The following is a 25,504-nucleotide window of genomic DNA, read 5'->3' on the forward strand; positions in this document are numbered from 1 at the left end:
TAATTAGAATTGTTTGCGCAGTACTGTGATATGACAAGAACTGAAAAAGTGTAAGATGTTCAAGTAAATAAAAGTGGTTATATATAGAAAATGTATACTTTAAAACTTATGAAGGGGGAGGACGAAGACCTAGAATATGCAGGATGGATGGAGTGTAAGAGGTTTCAGAAAGAGGGGCCGCAATACCGAATAAGTGCATGGAAGATAACAGGTAAACAGTGCAATAAGTAAGGATATTTGACAAACTGCTGCTGAGTTTTCTATGTACAAGTACAAGTATGAACTGGCTAATATAGTGGAAGTTTTTTGCACAGGGAGTTCACCCACAATTAAGCGTTAAATGATAAATGTTGCACTAACCACTGGGCTATTTTATATCTGGAGCCATCCCTTTTTAGGAGAACTGACTTGATGTTGAAATACTTTCATACATAAATTCACACACACACACACATACATATATATATATATATATATATATATATATATATATATATATATACACACACAACGTTGCAAAAGATAAGTTATTCAACTGTAGTTTTATGGAAATAAGAATCACCACTGTCACTGCATTACTTTCCTCGAAAGTGACATATTGAATTTCCTTTGAAAGAAAGCACTACTCGTGCATACTCTCAATGTCTATATATATATATATATATATATATATATATATATAATACATATATATATATATATATATATATATATATATATATATATATATATATATATATATATATATATATATATATATATATAAAGACAGGACTGCGCAAACCTTAACACCGGCGATGTTGCCATCGAAATGAGAAAAGCAATATGAGACGTGATGCAAGTAAACGTTCTTCCATGAAGGAACAGACGTGATGGCAACATCGCCGGTGTTGATAAGGTTTGCGCAGTCCTGTCTTTATATTATATAATATATATATATATATATATATATATATATATATATATATATATATATATATATATATATATATATATATATATATATATATAAAGACAGGACTGCGCAAACCTTATCAACACCGGCGATGTTGCCATCGAAATGAGAAAAGCAATATGAGACGTGATGCAAGCAAACGTTCTTCCATGAAGAAACAGACGTCACACTGATAAATTATACACTTTCTAAGCAGGTGTCGGCAACCTACGGCCCGTCAGACGGTGTCACGTGAAATGTACACCTCCAGAGTTCCCACTTCTCAGTCACAATTACATGTCTAACACCCCCTTCTTGGTCATGATTGTTTGTTTTGTAACAGTTTACAGATTCCTTCTGAGTACGTTCTTCCACTGTGAACTACCTTTGTACCAAACTATCTCCTGGTCTTTAAAAACTTAAGAGTCTATGGCCGAAATAAATAAGAGTTCAAAACTTTTCTCATCTCCAAACTTGTCACTTACTATAGTATACACTCTAACGCCTCCTTGGCAGCAACAATTAAAATTCAAGCGTTCCCCGGACCTCTTGACAAAGTTTTATTATACTTGGGTACGTCAAAAGTTGCTTATCGCGATAAATACAAGCGTGTGCATATATAGCTACAATCATTCAGGAGCTAGTACTAAACAAGCCGTGTTTAGTCTTGGAGAAACAATAGCTTAGTACTAGCGCCTTAGGGGTTAGATTTATTTCGTCCCGTTTAGTATAGTTAGTACTAGCCCCTGGGCGATCAAGTGCATTTCTCTATCTCCCTGAAATTTCTGGCAGTTCGTGAAATGCCTGGTTTCGCTATCTGCCTGTAAAATTATATAATATATATATATATATATATATATATATATATATATATATATATATATATATAGTATGTATGTATATATATATATATATATATATATATATATATACATACGTATAACATATCCTTATATCCACGATAGAATATATTATATATATATATATATACATATACATACACATTCACATGCCGGAGAGTTTTCTAGGGAAGCTTAGTGATGTAGTTTTTATTCAAGAGGAAGGAGAATAGGGAGTCAGGTCCAAAGATAGGATGAAGTGGATCCAAGAGGATTTGGAACAAAAGGGATTTGCTACCCAGGAAATGCAATGGTGTACACAAGTAGGAGTTTATTATGAGTAAGGGGTTGATGCGCTGTTGATAAGATGAGTGGTATTGTTTGTTATTTTGTGGAGCTACCTTCTATATATATATATATATATATATATATATATATATATATATATATATATACTATATATATATACATATATATATATATATATATATATATATATATATATATATAATCTACTGGTCAATTTTTTTTACCAGATACACGTATGCGATTATAATAACTACAATACCCTCAAAAGTTCTCGATTTCTTCACGCTTTTTGGATACCCGTCACTATGAATAATAATAATAATAATAATAATAATAATAATAATAATAATAATAATAATAATAATAATTTTGTCTTCAAACTCGCGCTCATTATGTGTATCAGGAGCGTTCGTGTCAAAAGAAGATCATCTCCAATTTTTCTCGGGTATTTTTTTCAATAAGGTGGATAGGCAAAAGTTAATTTTGGTTATAACACATTTTGCCGCTAATATTAATCATTATTCTTGCTCATGCAATAGAATAGATTAGAATGTAGAAGGCCAAAGACCAAGCGCTGGGACCTATTGAAGTCATTCAGCGCTGAAACGGAAATTGACAGTAAAAATGTTTGTTAGGTGTATCAGGAGGAAAATCTCACAGTTGCAATTTGAATTAATTGTTAAGAGGGGTGGAAAGTAAGATGGAAGAAAGAGAATATGAACGGAGGTAAGGTAAAGGGGGTTAATCTAAGGGGTTGCAGCTCGGGACCAAAGGGACGATGCAAAGAACCTTAAGTAATGCATACATTGCACCGCATGCGGCGCACTGACTGCAATAGACCTCTACGGAGTATTTTTGCTCGCATATTTTGGTTAACGGTTATTTGTCATTACTTAAATTAATACTGTACAGTAGGCATAACTAAAAGGTGGTTGCAGCCTCGCCTTCGACCCTAGCTGCACCTACCTTTTTTTTTCTTAGCCTTTTACTTTATTCTAGCTTTTTACTTTACCTATATTCCCGCCTCCTTTCTTCAAATCTTGCTGTCCAACCTCTCTAGTGCCTCTTAGTATAGCGGTTCTTAACCTTTTTATTACCATGCCCCCTCGTAAGTGTTGGTCCTTTATTTCACGCCCCCCCCCCCCTTTGCATCTATGGGTAAAATTCCACCCAGATTTAAAGGAGAGAAAAAAAAAAGGAGAAAGAGAAGGGGTTTCGAGGGACAGGAAGGGAAGAAGTCAATAATTACAAAACATAATCAGCCCAACGAGCCTAACTAGAGTAGTAGACTCTACAAAAGTAACTTTATAAGGCGATACTTTAGCATTTTTTTCATAAACCTCTGAATATTAGTCCCTCACTCTTATTAAGAGAATAACGAATATAATTAGAGATATTTTTTTCCCCTAGGGTTCGCGCCTCCCCTGGAAATTCATAACGCCCCCTTGGTTAAGAACAGGTGCCTTAGTACAACTGTGGTGTTTTCTCCCAGTTTCACCTTTAGATCCATGAAATTATCCTTTATTTTCTGATGATTTTCTGGATCATTTCCTAATGCAGCCCAACCCAACCTCTCCAGCTCCCTCTTTCCACTGTCTTCAGCGGCTCCCTCTTTCCACTGTCTTCAGCAGCTCCCTCTTTCCACTGTCTTCAGCGGCTCCCTCTTTCCACTGTTTTCAGCGGCTCCCTCTTTCCACTGTCTTCAGCGGCTCCCTCTTTCCACTGTCTTCAGCGGCTCCCTCTTTCCACTGTCTTCAGCGGCTCCCTCTTTCCACTGTCTTCAGCGGCTCCCTCTTTCCACTGTTTTCAGCGGCTCCCTCTTTCCACGGTCTTCAGCGCTGAATGGCCGAGAAGTGTCCCATATGGTGTATTTCTGTCCTTTGGTTAAGAATTTGATGTCCTGGGTATTCGAATTGCTTAGAAATTGTTGTATATTAAAAACTAATAGCAGGTTAAGGATTTTAAAACTAAATTTTGAAGCACACTCAAAAGGGGATGAAAATACAGCAATGGTAATAATAGCAGATTTTATTTCAAGTATATGGATGGCAAGATATTTGGGAATAAGTACTGACCAGCAAATTATTAAATGTATAAAAAATAGACAGTTAAATAAATTCAATGTAAATATTATAGGATTTAAGTCTGATGTTAACAAAATTTTCACGAATCAGTATGTTTCTATTTTAAAAACATATTTAGAAAAATAATAAAATTGTAATATCTTTATATTATACATAGATCTTATAATGTATATACAAAATTGTAAAATATAATTTTGTAAAGTAATATTTCTTAATAAAAGAAAAAAAGTGTCCCAGTGCTCGCTTGACAGCCTATTAGTACATCCAATCAAATGTTGCTATTAGTTCGTGAATCCTTATTATTAGATTTTATTATTCTTATTTACTAGTATTTTCATTTCAAGTTTATTACAGATTCTTATTTTTGACAACTGTTAATTAGAGACTAATAACACTGGTTATCGGCTTTGCCTTTACTCATACTGTAAAGACATGCCTTCATGTAACAACGACAGTGAATGTCGTTTAATAATAACAATAATGTTGATATAAAAATGTCAATGTAAAAAATGAAACGAGGCAATGTTAGTGGATATGGATTAATTAATTCTAACATTAGCGTCATTGTTCATCGCTGTGCAACTTGTCTCTAACAATTTTTCTTTATTTTTTTCCTTTTTGCACCACTCTTCAGTAACGAACATTTTTTTATTTTTTAAGTTCAGGATAAATTACTTAAACCGTAGCTCCATTATGAAGAATTTCATTTCTACTACCTACTGCACATTTCTCCTTCCTGAAAGCAGTGGTGTGTTATTGAGAGAGAGAGAGAGAGAGAGAGTAAATATAAGAACCAGTTAAATCTCTGCTGTAGCACACGCAAGAACGCAACTGCGCGCATACACGTACAAGGTCATACGCGTCGCTTGCAGAAGAGGGCCACAGTAATTTGATGAAGAGTAGCCTTCCTATAAAATCCTGCTCTAATGATAGCAATTACTAAAATTTCAATCGATAAGATATATTCATTACAAAATTGTGTTAAATTGGAGTTGTCAATTCAAACCACAAAGACTGGAGGAAGTTCAATCCGAATGACGCGCGACAATGTAGAGCGCTGGATTTACACGGTTCAAAACGTCGTTTATCTCATTATTTTCCCGGAGATTTTCGACAAAATGGTCTTTTGATGAGATGGAGCGGACGGTGGGGATGGGGGGACAGACAGGATTTATACCATCTTGGTCCATGATTCAAAGTCGCTAGTTTTACTGGCTTTCCCAAGAATTTCGACCTAAAGCTCTTGCCCTCTATTTGCTGGGTTGACTTATAGCACCTTCTTGCTCCAAGTGTCGTACGTTTGCTAAGTATTTGTATTTTCAGAGCTATTTAACCAATGGTGCTTTTGTTGGCTGCCGGACCTGCAGTACAAAATTATAACCTTGACATTTGCTTGCAGCCAGTTACCTTATCCAGCAATCAAGTGTAATAATAATAATAATAATAATAATAATAATAATAATATATATATATATATATATATATATATATATATATATATATAGACCAAAGTATCAGAATATATATGATTTAGGCCAGTCCAAGCGCTGGGGCTTATGAGATCACTCAGCACTGCAATGGAGATTGTTTGTTTGTTTGTATGGTGTTTTTACGTTGCACAGAACCAGTGGTTATTCAGCAACTGAGGCGCTGCAACGGAGATTGACCAAAGAAATGTTTGAGAGGCGTAACAGGAGGAAAACCTTGAAGTTGCACTATAAATCAATTGTTAGAAGGGGGTGGAAGGGCAGATGGATGAAAGAGAATATGAACGGAGGTACAGTAACAGGAATGAAAGAGGTTGCAGCTAGGGGTCGAAGGGACGCTGCAAAGAACCTTAAGTAATGCCTACAGTGAGGTGCAATGACGGCACTAATACCCTCCTAAGGCGAATAGACCGAAGTAAAGCGATTTAATCACGGGCAAATCCTTGTTTACGGCGAAATTCTCCCGTCATTTTTTACTTCTTGAAAGTAAAATCCCACCACAGGTTTCCAACCAGAACACTGAACCACTCTGTGCAGGATGACAAAAGTTACTCTTTTCGTTTTAATGTGAAACTGAAAAAAATAAAATAAATACATAAATAAAACCTCCTACACCAACCGGCGCCCCTGCCCCCTTTCCTTTTTTGCGCTTACCTTGCCCCCTTCCCCTTATTGGTAACTCGAAGTTTTTATGAAGTCTACTGGAAATGAGTAAAAAATATTTAAAATTCTGATATAGGACTAAAAAAATTTTTTTATACATATTTTCACCAACAAATTTGACAAATACCCAGGGAGTGTGGATCATGTACTTCTCATAAAATGGAAGTGTAGAAAAAGGATGAAGCCGAATGAGGCATAGTACATAGGCCTAGAAAACAACTGCGGTGGACCTGACATGTATGCGGAGTGGATGATATTGAAGACGTATGCTGGATAAGGTAGCAGGTTGCAAGCAATTAAGTTTTTTCATGAAAGCTCAGTTTGTATTAGAAAATGCAGATGTGCTTCGTTCTTACAGCAGTAAACTGGAGTAATGAGAGAAATCACGGTAAAAACAAATATATATTGGTTCAAGGTTGTGATATAAGATATGGGGTCTAGGTGGACTAGAATGACAGATGCTAGCATATGTTACATAGTTAATTGATGGTAGAGAAAAACTACAAAAATTAGGAATGAATTAGAAAGTTTCTGTGCAAGAGCTGAATATTCGTAAATGGCTGCTCTAATTTGGGTAAGATGAAAAAGATGGTATAGGTTGTTTATAAAATCAAGGATAATAAAAAATTTATATGTACTGATAAAATCTTTTATGGATAATTACAGAAAAATATTTACATTAAAATACATAGATTATTTGTAAAAATTACAAGATAAGATTTTCGTTAAATTCTAGTAAATTTAAGTCAACTTGGATAAAATTCTGAATGTAATTCTTCCAAAATTGTAAAATACTGTATATTTTCTCTAATAAAAGATAAAAAAAAGGGTAAAAAGACAAACTGGAGCCAGGAAATTGGAGCAAAGACTGACCCTACACCATGTTGTGAGAAATGCATAGGTCTATTTGTATAAAATATATGTGGGGAAAATGTAATGGATGATGAATTATATTAGACACGGATGGGAGTGCGATCTCTGGTAACTCTTGGAGAATGAATATGATGGTAACAAAATAAGAGATGGGACTGTTAGGTAACTCTTCCATATGTTTGTTTGTTTGTATGGTGCTTTTACGTTGAATGGAACCAGAGGGTTATTCAGTAACGGGACCAACGGCTTTACTTGACTTCCGAACCACGTCGAGAGTGAACTTCTATCACCAGAAATACACATCTCTCACTCCTCAATAGAATGGCCGAGAATCGAACCCGCGACCACCGAGGTGGGACGCCAACACCATACCAACCACGCCACTGAGACGCTACTCTTCCATATGGAAATGAAGGAAAAGGGTGAAAGGTGTCATACGAGTTATTTCCATAATACATCTGAAGCCAAGAAAGGGCAGAAATGAATTTAAGGAAAAATAGAGGAAACAAATTTAGTCACAATATATGCCTAGTTGAAAAGAGGAATGACTGTTTAAAACTGGTTTGGTCCTTTGGAGAGAATGGAAGACGAAAGTTTAGATCATTCAGAAGTGTGAAAACTTTTTACAAAAGAGGAAACAGATTCCTCTGTTAAGAGCAAATTTTGTTTCGATAGGTTAAAAGACAATAGCAAAGAGAATAATTAACATTTTTACAAGAGTATATTACTTACTGTTTTTGAGTAGCCAGTGTATATTGTAAATTTTGTAATTGTAAATAAAAAAATATATATATAAGTGTTGGGGAAGAAACGGGGAAAGGAGACTGAGAAAGCGACAGCTAATGGTGTGAAAAAAGTTTGAATGGAATGGCCTTAACATCAAGGACACATAACGACTGCGCTCGGGATAAAGACTAGTGACGCAAACTGTCAAGGAGATGGGCTTGCTGTTGACGAGCTTTCGTTGCTAAAAACGTCATGCAGCTGACGCCTTGAAAGTATTTTTAAGGGAATTAAAGTGACAATAATCGTTGTCTTGCTTTACTCTTGAGGCACCATCTGACAGGTTTAAAGCTTTGGTGTCTGCATGTATGCGCAATAATCACGAAAGACTAACTTAAAAAGAATCCCCAGAGTCATCTATGACTGCAGGACCTGGGTAACCGGAACACGAATAGCTTCTCAGCGCGGTGGGTAAGAAAGTGATATCAAGAAAGTGAAAGAAAAAAAGTCTGTGCAGTGAACCCTAAGATTCTTGTTACGTAAGAAGAGTACACAACTGTACACTCCCACCTGTAGATATTTATTTTCGGGAATTATGTCATGTACCGGGAAGGGATTGAGCAAGAAAATAACCTTGAACCCTTTTTTATTTTCCGTGACCAACATTACATTACACTCGATACGCTTGGTGGTCAAGGATATTACTATATTGTTGGTAGTTTGTTAACAAAAACGTTATATAAATTATTTTCAAAACTATGCCTAAATAAACAATGTTACTTTTCTGTAAAAGAAAACTACTGCGACGGTTTTGTCTGTCCGTCCGCCCTCAGACCTTTAAAACTACAGAGGCTTGAGGGCTGCGAATTGGTATGATGATCATCCACCCTCTATAATCATCAAACAAACCAAATTGCAGCCCTCTAGCCTCAGTAGTTTTCATTTTACTTAAGGTTAAAGTTAGCCATCATCGTGCGTCTGGCAATGGTAGAGAATAGGCCACCAACAGGCCTTGGCTGAATGCTTCATGGGCCACGACTCATACAGCATTAAAAACTGTACAGAAAACTCGATTGCTCAGGCGCGTTTTATACTAGTTTGATTATAATCACAGCATGTAATTAACAGCGTCTAAATGACAAAAATCCATCGAACAAGGATTGCAGTCATACGTACAGGAATGTTGATGCAATGTAACCTAATGTAAATTAGCCTACTAAATTAACGCCTTAGGCATTAACTGCATTTTCCTCCACAATGGTTAATTTCGTTCAATCGTTCAAAGACACTTAACAGCCCTTGGCCAAGTAAACCACAGTTCATCGCACACTATTACAACATTACCAACTATAAATAAATATCGATAGAGAAATCACAAATCACAGCCAAGCTAAAAAAAAAAAAAAAAAAAAACGAACTGGATATTGGTACGGCAGCCGTACCCCGATCTCGGCAGATATTGGTACGGTAGTGAATTGCGCATGCGCTAACCTTGTTTACCGCCTCACGCATATCCAAAGACTATATACTGAAGTATATACACAGTCTTCGGGCATCATCTGACAACAAGAAAAATGGTGACGGAAACAGCATGAACCGCGGAATAATACATTAGTTTCGGCGAAAAACAGATGTTTTCAGGCTTTAACGAGCTGAAGAAAGCCATAGACATCTATGAAGACTCAAACTTTCAAAAATTGGGTAACTTCATGGTATATATGTAGGTCACGAACGATCGAATCGGCCCTGAAAAGAATTCCGAAGAGGAGATTCAAAGAGGATTATATATAAATATATACACTACCATCGTACCTTTGGTGACTTCTCGGCCCTTTATTCTGCCCGACATCGGCAGCTGCAAGGGCCGTTATATACTTTACAATATTCTTTTAATTCACTTCATTGGGTATATTGCAGCTGTCGGAGAAGACGATAGAATTTACAGGTAGTGAAATGGCAAAGCAAATTAAAACAAAATTTTAGCATTATTCCATTAAAATCTGGATAGTGTTGTTTTTGTAGTACAAAAAAGCGGGACACAATTCACAAAAGCTAAACACAAAAAACAGGGGGGAGGAACATTTTGCTAACTGAAAAAAGGGGGACAGATGTTCAAAAAGCGTGACTGTCCCACCTAAAAAAAAATCCGAGCTCTGGTTTACATAATACAGTATGATTAGCAAACTGGTAAACGGATACAGCTAACTGCCGTATCTACAGCAAGTCAAGACCGCAAATACGGCGCCAATGACAGAATCTGCCGTACCCTCACCGCACTATATTATTTGTACGGCAGGAAGTCTGAAATTGACGCATGCGCAATTCACTGCCGTACCAATATCTACCACGATCGGGATACGGCTGCCGTACCTATATCCTGTGCCAAAAAAAAAAAAACGTTATAATTCTACCCGTTAGCCATTTGTGCATGAAAACCCATTTTGGGGTTTTCCTGCAAAAAATGGCTAGGAAATGATGGGGCACTAAAAAAAACCCAAAATACCAACCCAACGTAACCTATACTCTGTTTTTTTCCATCTGTACACCAGCCTGTGGTGTTTGCGTATGGTAACACTGCGTCCCGGACTTCAGATAGTTACGCTATGTGTAAGTTTTAGGTAAATAAAAGGATATCTGGGTGCACATTTGCAACTGAAAAGTGTTTTAATAATTTACTGTACACGAATTAGACCGTTAATATTCGGAATAGGATGTTATTATTATTGTTGAATGTAAGCTGAATGTAGCTATCTAAAGCCCGGGACGCAGTGTTACCATACGCAAACACCACAGGCGGTGGACAGATGGAAAAAACTGAGTATAGGGTGTTTATATACTGGTTACAATTTAGCCGTATTTGATATGAAAGGGGGGGGGGGGGGGGGGGGGGGTGGGCAGTTATTTTACCTTTACTTGTCCCGAGTGTACAGAGCATTGAAAGGAGCCTGATCTTCATTCTGAAGAGGTATTATTTCTTACATTAGGTTTTGTGAGAGAGCCAGAGGGGTGTCATGAGTTGCAACTTTCCTCATTGTTGCACGTGCCAAGTGCATTTCCAGTCTCAAGCGTATCCTTGGACTTGTTCCTATCCGAGAATACTTTACTCAATCTCTTTACTTGAGCAAGGTTTCATGGTAACTGCTAAAGCTTATTTTATATCTGGGTTACTGGGTATAATAATTATACGACAGTAACCGGCGATTAGAAGAATATAGTTATAACACTGTACGCAACACCATCAGTCAGGCGGCAACTCGCCACAAAATTATACGGTAACGCATTTCCATTAACTCGCAATTACATTAACATATATCATTTAGAATAGGTTTTCGTATAAATGAGAATTGGGAGCACCAAAAACTAATGTATCAAAGTTTATCATCAGGAAGGTAATGCCTACTAGGTTTATGGTACTAGGGCGAAAGTTCTCCAAGTGAATCCGCAGCAGAAATGAGAAATATTAAGACCCCTATAACATCAGATATCTGCTATTCCACAAAATGGTTTTTATTCTACTGTACAAAACCGTTACAGACACGTTCATTTCTGAGCTCACCCAGGAGCCTGAATATTTACGTGGAGTTAAAACCCCCGCATTGTTATTCACTAGTCTGAGCCAGTTTTCCTTTCTTTAACCACAACGAACTTGAAAATATCAACTTTACCTTTACAAATGCAATTGCATATACAATTCTGGACACAGCATTTGTACGTCATCACCACTGAGACACAATTTATGCGTAAAAATTACAATTTCTTTAGATTTTCCACACATGACCGGACTCGCCAATACCTTATGTGAAACTGGGGTGAACCTAACCTTCTCCTATGACGTCACTGAAGTTCAAAGGGACAGGGAAGCCCGCCCTGCTGATCTCGGTGACTTCGGCTGCATACTCCATGGCAGCAGCCATTGTTATTGCAGAAATTCAACACTTCCTTTTCTTCCGGGGGGAGATAATGCCATAAGTTCAACACGCGGTGCACTGTAGGTTCTATGCATACAGTCCCGTCGGCCCCTGCCTAACATCTAACTTTTCACCCTCTCCTAACAAGTGTTTCGTGGTGGAACTGCGAGGTTTTCCTCCTGTTTCAACTTTAAAACGTCCTTTACTCTCGGTTTCCCTTGCATCGCTGAATGACTTCATAGGTCCCAGCGCTTGGCCTACGCCTAAATGTTAAAACTTCCTTTTCCTTGAAACTTTTCCTTTTACACCGTCTCAAAAACTGAAAATTAGAAGACTTGCCTATATTTACATCCTCCTTTTCCTACATTACTGTAACTTTATATATATTTAACTGCTATTTCTTGCAATGTATATGCATTATGGACCTCTTTTCCTACACTCATCCTCGTGGGTGATTTTGGTGTTTCGTAGCAACATAAATACTTCTTTTGTCCATTACTGCATCATGCATCTATCTTATTGCAACAACCCACTGTACTAGCCAGCTGAGTTGTTCCTTTCCTAGCTGTTATGTATCTTCCTGAGAAAATAAACCTTTACAAAATATGAAGTCTCATTCCTAAAGGTTTGGCGACTATATTTAATTAATACAATTGACTTTGTTCTTGCATCCACAGCCCCCAAAACATGAGTGTATTCTTGAGTGGCCAATGTATCACTGTGATTCTGGTCACAATTTCTACACCTTGATTTAACAGGCGAGATCAGAGTATATAATCACGCTATCAGTTATAAATGCGAAAAATCGCCAGCCAATCTGAACTTAGGCCTATGAACCCCAGTACCAAATGCCGTAACATTCAAATTTAGTTATGACAGGTACTTGATGAAAATTCTTCTTAAAGAAAAAAATCAATTTATTGTCTACAGATAAGTACCTCAACTGTGCATTTTAAAGAATTGTTTTGATGTGTATGATTTATTTTTAGATGTTTGTTTTTTGTAAATTTGTGTACATGAATTACATATATATTTATTTGTAAAATATACTTGATATGATTTTTAAATAAAAGAAAAGAAAAATTTCAGACGCATGGCACTGTTTTGACATCTTAAAAAATATGAGCTGCATGAACTGCATTTCGCATAAAAAAAAAAAAATTGTCATTTAGTTTTAAAGTTAAGAGTGACATGAGTTCATACGCTCAAAAATTTCTTAATGTATGCCATACCACAATTACTATTATTGTTATTATTACTATCATTATTATTATTTTATTTATTTATTTACTTATTTTTTGAGGTGAGGTACAAACAACAGTTGATTATGTTCTCACAAAGCTGATTCTGATTGAAACCATTAATTGAAGGATCTAGTAACTGGAAGCCTAGGGCCAAATTTTTCTTGCTGTCAAGAATTTTCTGCCTTAGTGCCTTAGTACTAATGAATTATTTAGTTTACAGGGGGTCCTCGAGTTACGACGTTGATCCGTTCTTACGATGCGTCGTAACACGATTTTCAGCGTAAGTCGGAACATTGAAAAATACCACATGATTTAATGTAAATACCTATCAATAACAACGAGAGAACAATTCCTTACCTTTATTAGTTTGATTGGCTTGCACACTGGAGAGGAAGCTGCGGTGCTGGAGAGACTGGGGGAGGTTAGTGAAGAGAAAAAGAACCTCCAGAAGTTGCTGGAGATGCTGAGGCAGATGATTCTTGAGGTGAGGCAGAACATACTAGTACTGGAGATGCTGAGGCAGGTGATTCTTGAGGTGAGGCAGAACATACTACTGGAGATGTTGGGGCAGGTGAGTCTTTAGGTGAGGCAGAACCTACAGAAGGTGCTGGAGATACTGGGGCAGGTGAGTCTGGGTTAGCAGAACATTCAGAAGGTGCTGGAGATTGTGGGGCAGGCGAGTCTGGATTAGCAGAGGCAGCTGAGGTAGAGGGTACAGGATCTCCTGCAGGCCTCTCTACCTTCTTAAAATACTGCTCCAGGTTAGTCTGAACAGAGAGCGACCTCTTTTCATCCAAGATCTCCTTGTAACACTGCATCAAATCCATGACGCCTCTGGAAACCCTAGTGAACCTGTCCAAGTTGGGATCCTGAGCCTCAAAAGTTGACAACGCTTGCTGCAACTCTGCAAAACCTCTTATCAAGTCCTGCCTTGTGAAAGCCTTAGGCTCTGGGGTGGGTGCTTCTTCTTCTTCCTCTATCATCTGCTTCTCCAGTTGTATCAGGTCCTCAACAGATAACTCCTCGCCATGAGACTCCAGCAGCTCTGTAACATCATCAACCTCCATCTCCAAATTGATTTCCTTACTCAGGGCAACAACGTTCTTGACAACTAGCTGAACTGTGTCCTCAAACCCATGGAAATCATTCACAAATTGAGGACAAATTTTCTTCCAGACACCATTCATGTTTGTTTGCTTAACCTCCTCCCAGGAATTAGCAATGTTCTTTACAGCATCAAGGATGTTGTAGGATTTCCAAAAGTCCTTCAGAGTCAAGTCCTTCTTGGTTTCAGTTGCCTGTAAAGCCATAGCAATTGTCCTTCGTAGGTAGTAGGCCTTGAACGAAGCAATCACTCCTTGGTCCATAGGCTGTAAAAGGGCCGTGGTATTAGGTGGAAGGTAAACCACCTTGACATTAGGGTTGAAGTCTCCCAGCTGGGCAGGGTGTCCAGGGCATTGTCCAGCACTAGCAACACCTTAAAGGGGATACCCTTGGAGGCGCAATACCACTCCACACTTGGAACAAAATGGTTTACGAACCAGTCCTCAAACACTGCAAGTGTCACCCATGCCTTCTTGTTGGACTTCCAAATTACTGGTAGTTGACCCTTCCAAATGCCCTTGAGTGCCCTTGGATTTTCAGCCTGATACACCAACAAGGGCTTCAGTTTGAAGTCGCCAGCAGCATTACCCCAAGAAGTAAAGTTAGCCTCTCCTTGCTGGCTTTATGACCGGGTGCTGACTTCTCCTCCTTGGCGATGTAAGTGCGGTTAGGCATACGTTTCCAAAACAAACCTGTCTCGTCTACGTTAAACACTTGCTGAGCAGAATAACCCCCCTCCTTAATTATCTCAGACAACGCTTTAGGAAATTCACTCGCTGCTTTCTCATCCCCACTAGCAGCTTCACCTTGCAATTTAAGGTTATGGTAATTGGCCCGAGCCTTAAATCGCATAAACCAACCCCTACTAGCCACAAACTCTTCACTTTCACTTCCCTCCCCCTTTTCTTTTTTCAACGCTTCAAACAATCTTTTCGCCTTCTCCTGAATCACCATAAGGCTGACTGGGATACGCCGTTGATTTTGGTCTTCCAACCAAAGCACCAATAACCTTTCCATTTCAATTATTAGACCACTACGCTGCTTAGTTATCACTGTCGCTTTCATAGGAGCAGATCCTTTCACATGTTCAACGATGGTAGCAACGGTCGAACGGCTAAGGCCAAGCGAGCGGCCAATGTTTGTTGGCGTTTCTCCCTTCTCAGATCGCTTTATAATGTCCACTTTAATTTCCATGGTGATGGCCTTTCTTTTCTTCGATGCACTACCATCAGAAGAGTCCGCCTTGCGCTTGGGAGCCATAACAAAGAACAAAAAGTTACAAAAACGATACAACACGAGGGAGAGAGAGGCAGTGTAAACAACCAAAATGGCGTATGGGCGAGGAATGAGCGTAGCGAAGCGACGCCGTCCTCTCCCCCACAAAGCGAATTCTTCCGCCGTGCGCCCGGAACTAGTTCGCGTTTGTTTACGTTGCTTACGACGCTAAACCGCGTAAGACGGAACGACGCAAAATATTATTTTTTATATTTTTATGGGGGCGCGTTCGTAACCACGAAACATCGTAAGTCGAGACCAGCGTAACCCGAGGACTTACTGTATCTTCTTTTTTCAAGACACTGGGTGAATTTCTACAGTAATCTGATTTTTTTTCTTCATTTAAAACAATGAACTTTAAACTGGCTGTCGATAATTCTCTTCCTTATTCTTAGCAAGAAACTGTGTGCACTATTATAAGATAGCTGCATGCATTCAGGTCTTTAAGTTATCATTATTTAGGTTGGGCATTCTTGCATGGCATAAATCTTTAAAATTGTTTTGAAAATGAATGAATGTTTTGTAGACTGGTTGAATTTTCGAATAGCAAGGGTTGGCTCAAGTAAAAAAAAAGAAGAAAAAAAAAAGTGGTCACTACATTTTTATGCTGATACCTTTCAAGCAAGTATGTATAGTCTACCCATAGTCATAATGTCGGGAACTTACCCTCCCTAACCTAACCTATTACACCAGATCCCACTTGGCAAGGATGGCGTCACCCTTAGCTTGACCAACCTCAGGTGTTAATACTTGCCTTAATTTTCCCATACTAGTCTTGCAGAAGCAGGTAGGTTATCAAGAATACCAGACTAACTCACCACCACTATGGCTTTCACTTGGTTTTTCACAAATGGTAATGAAGCTCCTGAACTTGTGGTTCAACGATATTTGCAAACTCATTAAAAGATTTGTTAGTTCTCTTCTGTCATATGAACACATTTTCCTGGTGAGGGTTACATGTCAAGTGTAAAAGGAATTGCAATGACTATAATACCTATCAGGAGAAACTTTAGTTGATCACAACTGTTTGATATGTTTCTGGTTAAAATCTAGATTAAAAATTTTATGTGATTTCTTCATTTATCTTTAAAACTTCAATTAAAACTTTTTAAATTATTTCCTTTCTGTTTAGAGCTTCAGTAACAAAAATGCTGTATGGTTTTTATTTATTTCCACTTAAAGTTCAATTAGAACCGCATAAATTTCACTTGTACTTACCTGGTGTTATGACATCCATTATGTAACTGAAATCCAGCAGAGCCTGGAAACATGTGCCAGCTGTAATTAGAGAATTTGTGAAGTTTTCTGCTAAATATTATATTAGATGTGGCACAATGGAGTTCATAAGACTTCACAGAGCAAGTTTAAGAAGTATCAGATCTACCTGAAAACAAAAGCAGCAATTGATTTACAGGATGTTCAAATAGTTCAAACAATTTTGCTAAATATGTAAGTTGCTATTCATGTTCCACCAACACTCCATAAGGAAAAAAATCAAAACGACCATCACTGAGTCATTGGTGATACTGAATTTTGTGTTGGATATTACAGTTGTTTACTGTCAAGCTCAAGCCTTGGTACCGCTAGTTTGCTACAGATTGTAAATCAGCATCTAACTAAAATTGCCATTTCTTGAATTATTCCTTCTTGCACCATGTTATTTCATTGTTGTTTGTAGATTTTCTATTTTGTGCTCTTGTTTCTTTGCACACCATGACATAGCTACCAGGTGATGTGAGAGTTCAAGGTTGGGTGATGAAGGCAATCAGATAATCAGTTTTCTCTGATGTAATCTGTCCTCCCTCATAATCATTCGTTTCCTTGCTTTTCCCACAGCATTTGCTCTCGTTTACATGTCCTCTCAGACATTGAGTTCAATCAACAACTGGAGGGCTACATATAAATTGCTGTATGTATGTGTGTTTGTTCCAGCAAAACCCTGAAAAGCATTGAGGAATTTCAACCAAACTTGGTATGCATATGACTTACTATCTAGCAATCAGCACTGTGGGGGGTAAGACATCACTAGCACCAAGGGGCACCAAAGCGGGTTGGGGGTTGGGAAGGGAAGGGCTTCCCTGAAATGGGGCTGGTTCTGCCTGTAGACTTTGTAACTAATTAAACTTTACAAATTTATCATACCTGATTTCGGTATACATATGACTTGCTATCTGGAAAAGAATACTGTGGGGGTGAGATATCAATGGCACTAAAGGGGGTGGGGGTTGGGAAGGGGGTAACAAAGAGAGAGTAGAGGTGTTGTTAGGCAGGAGAGAGAGAGAGAGAGAGAGAGAGAGAGAGAGAGAGAGAGAGAGTAGAGGGGGATGTTAGGCAGGAGAAAGAAGGAAATAGTGAAGGAGAGTTGACAGTTATCATTCTGAGTTAACCCAGGCAGCTCCGGGTTGGTCAGCTAGTATAGTATATATGTATGTGTGTGCATTTGTGTTTATTCAACAGGTTACCATTTGCCACAGCAGAGGTTAGCTTCAAAAGGAAAACAATATGGTGGTCCCTCGGTCCCTGCCACATTCATGATTCAATTGCTGAACTGTAGAAGAGCTTCATGTGCAGAAAATATTCTACAGCATTGGAAAATATTGGCAAAAAGGTTTTCCCTGCATAGAAGGTTCATCAGTTGTGTATCAAACCCCCAGCCCATTACACCATTCATCTTTTTGCACTCCCGTTATCTTCCATTGCTTTCCACTATGATCTATTCTGTCACTTATTGTTACCTTTATACCACATTTCTCACCTTTTCAATTCTCCTTACACCACACATACTACTCAGACACCTTCAGCGCTTTTTACTTTATCAGTTAACATCCACACTTAACTTCCATATAGAAGGGTTGGCTCAACAGTCCCTACATACATTCCCACTGTGGTTTCCATTGACACTCCAAGGATCTTCCCAATCTTTTGCATTCATTTTGCTATTTTCCATGCTTTACCTGTTCTGTTATTCATATCTTCCAGCATCATACCATAATCTGCTATTTTTTCCTTAGAAATAACTATATGATTCAATAGCTCCCCATCTTCCACCATCCACATCAGCATTCAATGCTCCATCTTCCTGGGTCCCAGCTACCCTCATTACCTTATATTCTTGCAGTCAGTTGTTTCTACCCTTTTCCTTCACTATTTCTGATCAGTATTGTATCATCTGAAAACTTTAATTGCTACACATTCCATTCACAATTCATTTTCTTATCCTACAACTTATCACCTACATCCACGGTGAAGCAATGTGACCTAGGAAGTCGTTCAATGCTGAAAATAACGTTGAAACAATTGCTAGGAGACGGCAGAAAAATGGAAGAACGAGAATATGAACAGAGGTGTAGTAAAAGGAATGAAAGGGTTTGCAGTTAGAGGCCAAAGGTATGCTGCAAAGAGCCTTAAGTAAGGCCTATAGTGCGCGGCGTGAGGTATTAGGATGGCACTAACCCCCTTGACAGGGCATACTGTCTTTACTTGATGTCATGTATCTGCTCATTGGTAAAAACATAATACACTACTGTTTCATATCAGACACTTGATACACACACCCATTTCCTGCTATCTCTCTTACTTTATCAGTCACAATCTTGATGTTCATTTTATCAAATACTATGTAATGTTATGGCCCATATACGTATATAATACAGTGGAATATTGATCTTAAATAAATATTCTTTCAGAACCTTTCTCTCATGAAGATTTACTTTACACACCCTGGTCAGTCACTCAATCCCACCCATATTGTATCCAAGTAGTAATCCTATCATCTGTACTGAAGTTTTTCAACCCTGAAATTGTTTTCTGTACATATTCAGCTGCAAATAGAACTCAGCTGTATATGTGTGTATGCATATGAGTATTTACATATGTACATATATGCATATGTATAAACGAAATTCTAGGGATCAAATCTTACTTTAGTGGCTAATATAGAAGGATCGAATATAGAATTTAGGCCAAAGGCCAAGCACTGGGGCCTACAAGGTCATTCAGTTCTGAAAGGGAAATTGAAAATAAAAAGGTTTGAAAGGTGTAACAGGAGGACTACCTCGCAGTTGCACTATGAAACAATTGTTAGAGGATGGAAATTCAGAAGGAAGGAAGAAAGAGAATATGAACAGAGTTACAGTAAAAGGAATGAAAGAGGTTGCAACTAGTGGCTGAAGGAATGCTACAGAGAACCTCAAGTAATGCCTACTGTGCACCACGTGAGTTGCAATGACGGCACTACCCACCTACAGAGGTTCAGTATAGTTAACATTAGAAACCAATGCAGCGTTAAACACTTATACTAACCCTTACTTCACTATAAGACATCTTGTTCATCTCCCCAAGTTCTTGCCTTGAAGAATCTCTTCTTTCCTTCATGAAATCTTTAATTTCCTTAGGCCACCACTTGCTTGCCTATGACTCCATCAAAGAATGCTGTCTTTAACAAAAAGCCTATATCTTATAATTTTCTCCTTCATATATGCAGTGTATATATATATATATATATATATATATTATATATATACATATATGTAAAGGATTAACAGGGTTAGAATTGTGAAGACACACGGAAGTGATAAAAAAGTGAAAGGATAGCTCAGAATACTTTGCGTTAGTTCGGTCATGTAGAGAGAATGGACGATAATAAGTCAGTGGAAAAACCACACAAATGTTAGGGGGAAAAGTCATAAAAGAAATTTTTTTAAAGCACAAAACCATGTGTAGGATATGAATGAATGATACAGTACCTGTGGTGGGGTTCAACACTGTTGGTGAGCATTTTATGCAAGTAGATTAACGGCTAATGTTGTGGAAGTTTTCCGGCCCATGAAGTTCATCCATATATCAGCAATTAAAGTGAGTATGACAGTGACTACTGATTTATATATTATGAATCCATCCTTTCTTATGAAAAACTGGTTTTACATTCTATTTATGTATATATACATACATAGAATGTAAAACCAGTTTTTCATAAGAAAGGATGGCTTCATGATATATAAATCAGTAGTCACTGTCACACTCACTTTAATTGCTGATATATAGGGTGGACTGATGGGCTGGGAGCTTATATATATATATATATATATATATATATATATATATATATATATATATGTAAAAGCTCCCAGCCCATCAGTCCACCCTGCTATGAATGGTTATCCATATCTGCTGATTTCAAGAAAAAACCATGATGGCTAGCAACCTCACCCCCCGAGACTTTGAAAATATTTGCTAAACCCTTTTGGCACCAGCCGTGGCTAGGGGAATGTCACACACACACACACACACACACACACACACACACACACACACATATATATATATATATAATATATATATATATATATCTATATATATATCATAACGTTCATATTCAACAATAAGTAAAGTTTCCAGAACACCACAAAATGACATGATAGCCTCTTAGCGAAGAAATGCAGTAGTCACTGCCAATGATTATCACGCGCTTTCTGTGACACGGCGCATGTTCTGTTTTCCCTTAAGTTTTGGACATTCATGATTTCACCCCTATAGAAGGCGTCACCCCAGGTCACCACTAAGCCATCACATAAACAAATCATTTCCTCCTTAAAACATCTGAGATAACGAGTAAGTTTCGTGAATTATCAAGTTCCTTCTATTTTTGATTTTACCCCCAAGTGTTCGGGAATGTCCTTCACACTTTGGCGCATTGCGAAAGGACGGGGGTATATTTTAAATTACAGCTGTTATGAGGTTGTTGGCAGTGGAGTTTGGTTAATTGGATACCGATCTACATTGGCGTAAGTTTCCAGACGGATCATCGTACATACCTTTCTTTATAAACTTCGGAACCTAATCAAAACCTTCGGGAATCATTATCTAGAATGTTATTATCGTTAAACTGTCATAATATTTGTTATTAAAAAATTGCACCGTTTTACGTGTGATGGGCAGATTTTTCTTATATTAGGCCTAGGCTATGTACTTGGAGGAAGTTCTAAAACTTTTGGTTTCCATGGATGTGTCAGACGTTTACCTCGATTGAGGAATATTGTTTTCATATTTTAATATATCATGATCAAAATTTCTGCCTGGTATAATTGACTTCTCCCTTTCCAGTGAAATCACTCTCTCCATATAGGATCATATGACTCCTTCCTAAATATTAGTGTATACCGAGATTTTGATATCGATATATGTTTTATTATTGTCAAAACTATTACCCTGTATAATCACTAAAAAATAACTTAACTAGATCAAGCAGTAATTGAACAACTAATGAAGCGAAGTCTTTAGGTTAGGTAGATAAGCTTTTCGTACGAAAGACAATGAATTTACTTATTAAAATGTATAACCCTTGTACACTAAGATATGCAATGTATGCTTATCAAGTATAACACATTAAAACCAAATTCTTTTGTAAGACACCGAAAGGAACATTAAAAATCTCCAAATACCCTGCTAGACCGGAAATTGATCCATCAGTCAAGAGCCAAAATCTCCAAATTTAGAGAGAAATAGCGAAAATGGCAACAAGGCTCAGCTTGCCCTTTGGCAACTCCTGTAATTCCCAGAGGATTTTGTTATATATTATTAGTAGTTGTGAAGCGGGAAATCAAAATGAATCATCATATACGAGTAATAATGGGTGTACACGATTACTGTTAAAGAAATGTTATATTTGAATTGAATTGTTACATTTACTTGTCAGCTAAAGCGCATGCGAAATTGTTGGTTTTCGCCGTTATATTTACAATGAAATTTTATTTGTGTTCCTTAGCTGTTATTACTAGAAGATGGGTATAGTGATTACAAAAACTGCCATTTTGAAGGGATAAAACGCCTTAAACCTAAGGTTTATAGTGAATGCAGTCTTTTAATTTAGTACACGTGATTTTTTTTAGGTCGATTTCTTGCTTAGCTGGTTGATGGTACGTAGAATTCAGCAGTACGTTTCCCGGTTCCCTCTATGGAGCGAAATGGCGGGAAAGTGTTAGACTGTAGATTCAAAATCTGGCGGGAAAACAGCGTCCCGTTGGTCTGGCATGACACTGACAAGATGCGACGCCTCTCTCTCTTTCTCTCTTTCAGTCCGCTCTTCTACCTTCATACTCTCCCCCGTGGATCTCCTAGCCTCGTCCCTCCATACCTCCGGCCTCCAATCCGCTTCCCTTGTGCGCCCCTCTTCCAACCAACCAAGCCGAACTCCCCCCCTCTCCTTTCCTACTACCCCCCGAGATAGCAAAACAGCCCCCATTACCCTAGCCTCTCTCCCTGCCCGAGACCCCTACGTCTGGGACCCAAACGGCCACCACCAACACCCGAACAGCTCGCTTATAGATGCTCTTTGTCCTTTTTCAACGGATATGGTGCCGTTATATATAACGATGATGAAAGCTCCTTATACTTTGATTCTGGTAATAAAAAGATGAGCGCAATATATGTTATGCATGTAGAATAATCTCAACTGATGACAACATGCAAGGTACAGAAAACGCGTTCGCTTACCATGTGCTTAGGGAGTGAAAAATAAGAACTCGCGCTAAATGTAGTGAAGTTAGATCGAAGCATTACGGAATAAAGTACGAGTAGTAGTGAAATGTGTTCACAAGTTGCCTAGTAGAGATTCCTTAAGACCTGTGCGTGAGTGTTCCCTAGATTGAGACTAGCAGGAAAGATGATTACCTTCTCTTGATTTAGCCTCTGTCCCATTCTTCCTTTTCCTTATTAAAACAAACAGGCCGAAGGAAAAAAAGTAAGAGCGAATGAGTTACAGGGGAAAGAATATAAAGTTTCCTAAAGTTGGGGGAAATAACGACGTAAAGTCGCTGAATAATAAGAAACTTAGGATAATGAGGATGCGCTTGGAAGGTGGCATTCAATAACGGTATGAATACCTAAATGTTTACCGTGAATGTCAAATTGTTCTTTAAAGAGGGAGGGAGAATTCAAAAGGGAACTGTATATCTATGTATTCACTCGAGAGACTGAAAGTCACCATTTGATAACAGTACTACTTTCTTTCCACCGGAAAAAAAAAAGTACCGGACATATTTTTCTCAACTGAGCGACGTAGAGGACATATTCAGTTGATTGGTTACCTTAGCCAGCATATCCTGACTTGCAAACACAAATATACCGTTAGCTACAGACGTCGTGGGGTTCATGTAAATACAGCCGGCACCTTCAGTGAGCCCCCTCCCCGACAAACCACTCAAGCTTATAAGACTAACACATTGTCAGTGGTGTCTTTTACGTGGCATGCCCCAATTTTCTCTTCGTACGTATCAAAACTTAACGCAGGCTATATGTGAAGGGGAAGAGAAGGGCGATCTTTTGGCTGATTATCACAGTGAACTTTTAAGCTCCAATCATCACTCGCTTCCTATGTTAGCAACTCAAGCCAAGGAAAGGTGTTGGTTGCGGGGCTTCTTTGGTGACCGACTCACTAGTTCACTTTTCTTTGTTATAATAATGTTCGTCTTTTCTTTTTACATCCAAAAAACTAACCAGATAGTTGGGGTTTACTATAGGTAGCAAAATAGAAAAAATAATGCGAGCATAGAATGACAAATCTTCCCGTAGGTAAAAGTCATGCGGTAAAGAAAATATGGTTGGTTACTCTGTGTATCTTTATCATTCAAATATCAAATGTATATTTCCGGAAGCCAGGTGGCGTTCAAGGACTTTTTAACCCAGCTCTCTGGGATACACTTCGACTTTCTGACTTAGTTTCTGTGATTATGTATTATACATATTAGCATATATTCCCGGTAACGTTACTCTCAATACGTAGAGTTTTGATAATGCGCATGCGCAAAACCTTGAATGTCATATTAATTATCAAATAAACACCATGATTTCTGTGGGCTATCACGAGCAGACATTAACACGAATAACGAATTATGAGATAAGGTTTAGTCTCTCGTTTGATGCAGACAGTCGTTCAGAATCCACAAGGTAGTTCTGGCTAAGAATGAATGTGAACGTTGTTTTTTTTATATTTTAAGAGACCGGCGACAGATAGTGCGCGTTTGCCATTTGAAGTTCAGTTAATCTGAAGCTGCCGATAAGATTAAAAAAAAAAAAAAAAAGTCCCGTTCAGAAATAACCGCCGTTCGCCCAGGTGTCTTAAGTGACTGTTTCAAGCGCTGCATGGAACAGAAACGCACTTATATATGCAATTTATTACACTTCTAGTGCCGAGGGAGAAAAATCTAAGGGAAAAGTTAAGACTATTATGCTTGATTAAGAGTAAGACATTGTTATAGTACTTATGCCTAAACATCGGAATCCCTAATCGACTGATTAAAAAAAGATATTACGCAAGATGGCAGTCTGCAAATCGATAGGCATCATATATATTTTTTTACGTATGTTCAGAGACTCCTAATTTTTATTCACGTGAAATTTAATATAATTTAGTCCATTTTTAACATTTTTCGTAGGAAGAACCATGGTAGCTGACCAGGTGCCTAGGTACAATATCCCTTTGACTAATAATCTTGCCCATGAGGACGTGCATATTTTGGGAGGCAGTCGCTCCCTGTTGTACTAGACCGGTTTGGGAACGTATACCGCCAGGGAGGAGAAAAGGATATTAATAACATATATTTTGTTTACAATAAAAAAAACGCGATAGAGTCGCTTTTCATTATAGTACATAATTAATTTTAATTTCATAAAAGATCATTGTGCCCTCTCTTATCCGATTTTTTCTTTTTTTATATTTAAAATTGCTCGTTATATGCCTCGGAAGGGACCTGAAATTTGAATATCTGTCAATTGGAGCTCATTTTGTTGTCAGATTAGTTGGCCCTATGCTGGCATTTGCTATTGCTCATTGAGCAATTAGCACCGTGCAAGGGAAGTAATATCCGAGTTGCTTAAGTTTCCAAGTCGGTTAATTGTATCCTCTGGTGCCCGCTTAGCCCCAGAGTAGTGATTCAAATGGTGAGATAAGTTATAATTCAAATTGGTTTTTAGAGGGGGCTACTCTTTAGTTATTATTAGGGTGGGGATATTAGCACGTAAAGTTTGCATCAAAAGGGTCACTTGGTTGTGTTGGGAGTGTCTAG

General features: G+C 38.0%; 1 protein-coding gene across 5 annotated transcripts in view; it reads right to left on the minus strand.

The window, feature by feature from the left end:
• The window catches only part of LOC135216112 (uncharacterized), a 213,128-nt gene that overhangs the window by 178,532 nt on the left and 9,092 nt on the right, over positions 1-25,504 (minus strand). The window contains exons 4-5 of one of the 5 annotated variants that reach the window (XR_010314812.1): positions 16,662-16,721; positions 11,578-12,139 (exon numbers count right to left, since the gene is read on the minus strand). The exons of 1 other annotated variant lie outside the window; for it this stretch is intronic. The gene's annotated coding sequence lies outside the window, so the exon portion shown is untranslated. Of the gene's footprint in view, positions 1-4,097; positions 5,528-10,819; positions 14,711-16,661; positions 16,722-25,504 lie in introns of those variants that run through there. 3 more of the 5 variants (XR_010314813.1, XR_010314810.1, XR_010314811.1) reach the window with 3 other exon arrangements.

The sequence above is a fragment of the Macrobrachium nipponense genome, chromosome 6 (genome assembly GCF_015104395.2).
Source record: "Macrobrachium nipponense isolate FS-2020 chromosome 6, ASM1510439v2, whole genome shotgun sequence".
Taxonomy (NCBI): Eukaryota; Metazoa; Arthropoda; class Malacostraca; order Decapoda; family Palaemonidae; genus Macrobrachium; species Macrobrachium nipponense.